The sequence below is a fragment of the Ammospiza caudacuta genome, chromosome 3 (genome assembly GCF_027887145.1).
Source record: "Ammospiza caudacuta isolate bAmmCau1 chromosome 3, bAmmCau1.pri, whole genome shotgun sequence".
In the NCBI taxonomy this organism is placed as follows: Eukaryota; Metazoa; Chordata; class Aves; order Passeriformes; family Passerellidae; genus Ammospiza; species Ammospiza caudacuta.
Window position 1 is genome coordinate 52086252 of NC_080595.1, and position 6246 is coordinate 52092497.

Consider the following 6246-nt stretch of genomic DNA (forward strand, 5'->3'; position numbering starts at 1 on the left):
CTGAGCAATGTGTTCATTGAGCCAATGGGTCAGTGGGGCTGCCAGCAGCTCACTTCCCAGGAAAGGGAAGGAGAGATGTGGCCTTTCTCCCTCTCAGTACTGTCAAAGGCTCCCTTCTCTCCTGGGCATTCCTTTGCATGTGACACATGTGGCCCTTCATTGTCCCTGTAACTGCACTCTATCCAATGTGGTTGAGTGTGGGCTGTAGGCTCGGAAGCTGCCAGGACCATGCTGGCAAACAGAAGGTGTGGTGCTTCAGGGAACTCCCTGCAATGCACTGAAGTGCCCCTCAGAGGCACTAGGGTGATATTAGGGCAATATTAGGGTGCCAGCAAAAGCAAGCCTGCAGCATGTGCCTAAGGCTCCCCTCAAACCACCCTATTCCAAAAGCCAGATTCTGGAGCAGAGCAATCTCATGCCTCAGTGCTAATGAAATAAACATAATTGCTTTTAACAGTGATTGCTTTTAATGGAGCTGTGTGTGCATGAAGATGGAAATGTTCCCTTTATGAAGGTTTGTACAAACAGCAGCTGCTGACAAGCCTCCTTGTCTCCTGATATTTCTTCATTAACCTTCAGACTTCTGCTGGTGCACATGCTGTCTTCACGAATACAATACAGAGCAACATCTCCAGGATAACTGCAAGAACCTTTATCAGAATTGTGTTTGCTTGCCAACACCCATCCTGTTAGTTATATGTCACAATGGCCTGACAGGTAGAATAAAACTGCTGTTGACATCAGGTAATTCTATTTTTCCCTTTAACTGAAGCTAATAAACTGTCCTGTTTAAAGATGCAGTAAGAGAAAAATTAAAGTCTAGGGATGTTCCTCACCTTAAAAGAGTGCCTTTTCACATGGCCTGTGTCATAAAGAATGAGGCTGGCAGAATGGGTTCTGGTCTGCTTCAAACTGCAAGATCTCATGATTAACTTACATACATACAATGACTAACTGTAGCTCTGCCTCTCCCCAGGCCACAGAGCCCTGCAAATTTTCAGTACATTTACTGGGATCCTACACATAAAAGTCTCAGAGTCAGAAAGCTCTTGAACTAATGCCTTAGTTTGCCACAGGGGTTGTGACCAACACCTACAAACAGCTTCTCCCCTGAGGAAAGAACATTCATGGGACTGGCCAATTCTCCTTTTTGTGGGAACCCAGTGTCCTGTGGTTTTGAGTGAGGAATTTCTGGCTCACACTGGATTAATGTCAGAACCACTCTGCACCAACAACGTGGAGGGGACACGCTCCTCCATGGACCCCGGGCTGACCCGACAGTATGGGCAGCTCTGGGCCAGCTTCAGCATTCCTGAAAAGTTCAGTGTAGCCTTTCACACCATGGATCCCAACTCAGCAGAGCACTGAGCTCATGCTGCAGTTCCTGTGCCTGTGCCCTAGTGACTTGAGTAGGATTTGAGTTTTAATTTCTGGCTTTGCTGAACTCAGTTTCATCTATCATCTGAAAGAGAGTGGCTTCAGAAGCATGGTGTGTCTGGCACCACCAAAGTTTGGAAAATATACTGGCCTATGTTATTTCAAAAGCAGTAATTTTGTTTCTTAAAATAAGAGGCTGTTTATTCAAAGACACAAGAAGGGAAATAAAAACAAAACCACCAAAATATGGATAGATGCAAAGCATGCAAAGAGTGATTTTTCAGTTCAGACATGCTTTTTATGAACTGTTCATGGACTGTTTCACTGTAACTATGTGATTGATCTGAATAGTTCACAGAACAATTACACCAAATACAGAAGGTGATAATCTCTCTATAGATGCAAATTTGAGGATATATTATATATGAACTGTTACAGCATTTTTAACTCTGAAGGACAGAATTTTTGTTAAAATCAGTTTGGTAAGTTGTATGCTTATATTTTGGTTGTGTGATAAGCTTTTGATTATGTGGGGGGCTACAGAGGTGGATTCTGTGAGAAGATGCCAGAAGCTTCCTCAATGTCTGACAGAGCCAATGCCAGCTGGCTCCAGGACAAGCCCACAGCAGCCAAGACTAAGTCCATTGGTCACTGTGCCTCTCCCGATCTGGGATCACGTATTTAAGAAGGGGGGAAAAACCCTTCTGTAAAGCACGCCTGGAGAGAGGCGTGCAAATGGAGAGGAGCAGCTCTGCAGACACCAAAGTCAGTGCAGAAGGAGGGGCAGGAGGTGCTCCAGGCACCAGCACTGAGATTCCCCTGCAGCCCCTGGTGCAGACCATGGGCAAGCAGCTGTGTCCCTGCAGCCCATGGAAGTCCACGGTGGAGCAGAGATCCACCCACAGCCCGTGGAGCAGCCCCAGGCCAGAGCAGGTGGATGCCCAAAGGAAGCTGTGACCCTGTGGTAAGCCCATGCTGGAACAGGATTTTGGCTGTGTGGCTGTGTGCAGAGACAGAGAGGGATCTATGCTGGAACAGTTTCTGAAGAACTGCAGCCCATGGGGAGAACTCAGGTTGGAGAAGTCCATGGAAGACTCACTCTCACGGGAGTGACCTCACACTGAAGCAGGAGAAGAGCAGGAAGGAGAGGCAGAGACAATTTGTGATGAACTCACTGCAAACCCTCACTCCACTCTTCCCTGCACAACACAGGGGAGGAGGTAGGGAAGTCAGATGTGAAGTTGAACATTGAGGGGTGGGGGGAAAGGTGATTTTAAGAATTGGGTTTATTTATCACTATTCTATTCTGATTTTAATCGGTAATGAATTAAATTAATCTCCCCCAAGTTGAGTCTGTTTTGCTTGTGATGGTAATGGGTAAGTTCTGCCTGTCCTTATCTCAACCCATGAGCTTCGTGTTCCAGTTTCTCTTCCTGTCCATCTGAGTAGGGGAGTAATAGAGTGGATTTGTTGGGCACCTGATGTCAGCTAGGGCAAATCCATCAAAGTGATTTTATTTTTCTAAATACTTCTGAGGTGAAGGCTAGAAAACAGACTGATGCCAAAAAGCTGCTACCACTACTGTGCCTCACAAGCACAGAATCACAGAATCATTTAAGTTGAGAAAGACATTTAAGATCATCAAGTCCAACTGTGAACAGAAGAGAGCTCTCATGGCACTTCATAAACATCAACATTTAATCCAGGGAAGAGGCTTAATTATGTAACAAAGGAATCATTTCAGTTGTTAAGCACAGGGGGGTTTAATATAAATATTCTCATTAAGAGTTAATTAAATAAACAAACTTTTGAAGGACAATGACTACCATATTTCCTCTGAGGCCAGAATGCTGAAATGGCAATAGATAGCAGAGAAGATAATGACTCACAAAGCTCTGCCACGGGGTTCTGTGCCCTTTCTGTCACAGTAACAATCACCACTATGATCACCCCGAGATGTAAGCCCCAGGTCCTTTTCCTGACTCAAGTTTATGCTTCTCTCTTCATGCTTCATTCGGGTTCCTGAAGTTTTCTCTTTTCACAGAAAATTCCATTATGCAGTTAGACCATGCTTTAGATTAGCATAATGAGCGATGACTGAAGTGGCTTGCATCAGGTTTTGAGCCTTTGACTTTCCCTTCCCGAGCTGGTGGAAAGGCACCCTTTGTTGTTTCCCCACAATGACAGAGGCAGTCAGACGGGGATGGAAAGTAAACAACTCACAAGAAAAATGCATTTCATGGGCATTACACACAAAGGATGTTGCCAGAAAGGTTGAGTCCTCACCTAGCTGGTGGGTAATTCATGGCTTTGGTCAAGAGAGGAGATCACAGAGAATGGGAGGCTTGAGCAACACAAACCCTCTGTAGCTGACACACCTGCTGTAGCTGACCAAGGGAACAGGCATCCTCGCTGCCATGAGTCAGTACAAGAGTCAGGCCAAACAGCACCTTTAGTACTTCTGTGGTTAATTTTCTTCTGGGTTGTCTTTTCTCTTGTCTCTGGAGCTCTCTGCATGGCTGTCCTACTTTTGAGAAGGAGATTGCACAGAATACCTCACCTTTGCTCTGCTGTGTCCATACCTGGTACTTTCTCACTGTGTATTTGCCCTGGTGCACTCATCCACCCTTCCTGGACATGGAGTGCCAACACTGCCCCTGTGTTCCTTTATAGAGGAAAGGTTTGTATTCCTATGTGATAATTAAACATTAATCTGAATCTAGGATTGACTGAAATTTTTTTGAATTGAATAGTTTTCCACAGGAATATATTGACTTTTATAAGAAAATATTGAAAAGAATCAATGCTTTGAAGAAAATCAGTGTGCTTCATTTGGACTTAATAGGTTATGAATGAAGCTGAAGTTATTCCAAAGAAAGATCTTTACTTTATGAGATTAAACAATTGAAAAAGAGCTGCTTGACATTTTAAAATAATAATTTCTTGAATTCTTACTTCATGGGCAACAAAAAAAAAATTGAGTCATCCTTTAAATTCAGGTCAAACGGAAAAGTCAAAGCAGAAATCTACCACAGAGTATAAATTCTCTATATTGACCAATCCTATTGCAGTATCTTTAGCTGAACAACATGTACAGTCTAACCATAAAGAAATACAAATATTTTCATATTTGTACACATTCCCAAGTAATTTTACTCCAGAATTTAAGAAAGCATTAAAATAGTCACTAGCCAATGTAGGTGGAAAAGAAAATTTGTTAAGTAAATGTAGATTTGCATTGTGGTACCTCTGTAAACCTGCACAAAACACATCCTTCTGTGAGGAGTTTGCAGTCCATCTCTGTGCATTACTAAAATGAAGACTGACAATAATTTCAATATATTACCTTTCTGCTGATGATAATCTGAGCAGAAACACCAAGCTAATGTGTTTATCTGCCAGCAATAAATGGAATGACAAGCCAGGGATGAGCAATAGCTGGTGCTGCAGACTGCAGGGACAGGTGCGTGGGCTTTGCTCTGACAAACCATCAGCTGCTCTTGACCCAGGCTAAGACATCACTGAACTGCTCTCTCCCAGCTGCCCATCACATCTTCCTCTCTAAACCCTCATCTCTGCTCATTTACCAGCTCAGCCAGGAGCTCTGGCTGACCAAGGGAAGCAAGTATTTCTTGTAGCATCAGGTGTTAATGTGGACCACTGTGCAGAGGCAGGTTACTGACTGTGAGCCAAAGGGGCAAGTTAGCAGGAGCTGCCCCCCAGCAGGATTCCTTACAATGTGTGCCCCTTCCCTCAGGGCCCGCAGCTGGGTGCATGTAACTAACTCATCATGCAATTTTTGGTGGAAGCAATCAAATATTTCTGGAATTAATCCAAAACAGGCATGCCAGTAATTTTAGTCTGTCTTGCAATTTCAAGTTAAATCTTCTGATAAAATCATCACAGCTTTCACTCTAAGGGACAATTTTAAATTTTACAGTGTGCAAACTAACATGCGTAAAGATTTGAAATAAATAAAACAAATAAGTGTCACTGAACATTTCAGCCAGTGAAAACCTTCATTGAGGCAAATTTATTTACAATAACTGAGTCACTCTTCCCTGTCCTACTCCAAGGATATTACCTGATGCATATTTCATTAAAAACTCAAATCCAAACCATGTAGATTCAGGATGGCACCATGTTCCCTGAAGTCCGAGTTCACTTTCTGATCCAATTCTCCTCTACAGAAAAGCTTTCCTAGATAAGATTTTTTTTTTAATTTAATTTTTTAAAATATGGAAGATTATAATAAAATCTATAATGTCTCCAGAATATCCAGATTATAAGGTGCTGGATCAACACCTCCTATTAGGAATCCATTTTCTTTTGCAACCATCAAATTGACCCAACAAGAAAAAAACCCTTTTTTCATTAATATTGACAACTTACAATATTGATTCTTCTCTAAAATACAATAAACATATGCAATGGTGTAAAACATGCCTTCCTCTACAGTCAAATGTTTGCAAGAAGTCGCACACAAAGACTGACTGCAGATGAAATTAACTCAGCATTTCCCTGCTTTTTGAACAAGCATTGAAACAATTTTGAGGTCGTTGTTCACTCCTAGCATTAAATCACATCCATCTCAGGAATGGAAGCAGAGAGGTGACCTGCTCCAGCCCTGAGCCAGCCCCAGCCGCAAAGGGAAGGCCTGGGAGGGATCTCTGAGCACCAGGCAAACAACAGGCATGGGCAAGGGGAGGCAAGAAATGTTGTAAAAACATACCTGAGACAAGGGGTTGTATGGCATCCAACACAGTGGCCAACACTCTTGTTTAGACAACGCCTTGTTTTAGAAAAAGTTGTTGTGACTCCGCCCGAGGAATTTTTGGCTTTGGATTTTTGATTTTGTTCAGACTCTCA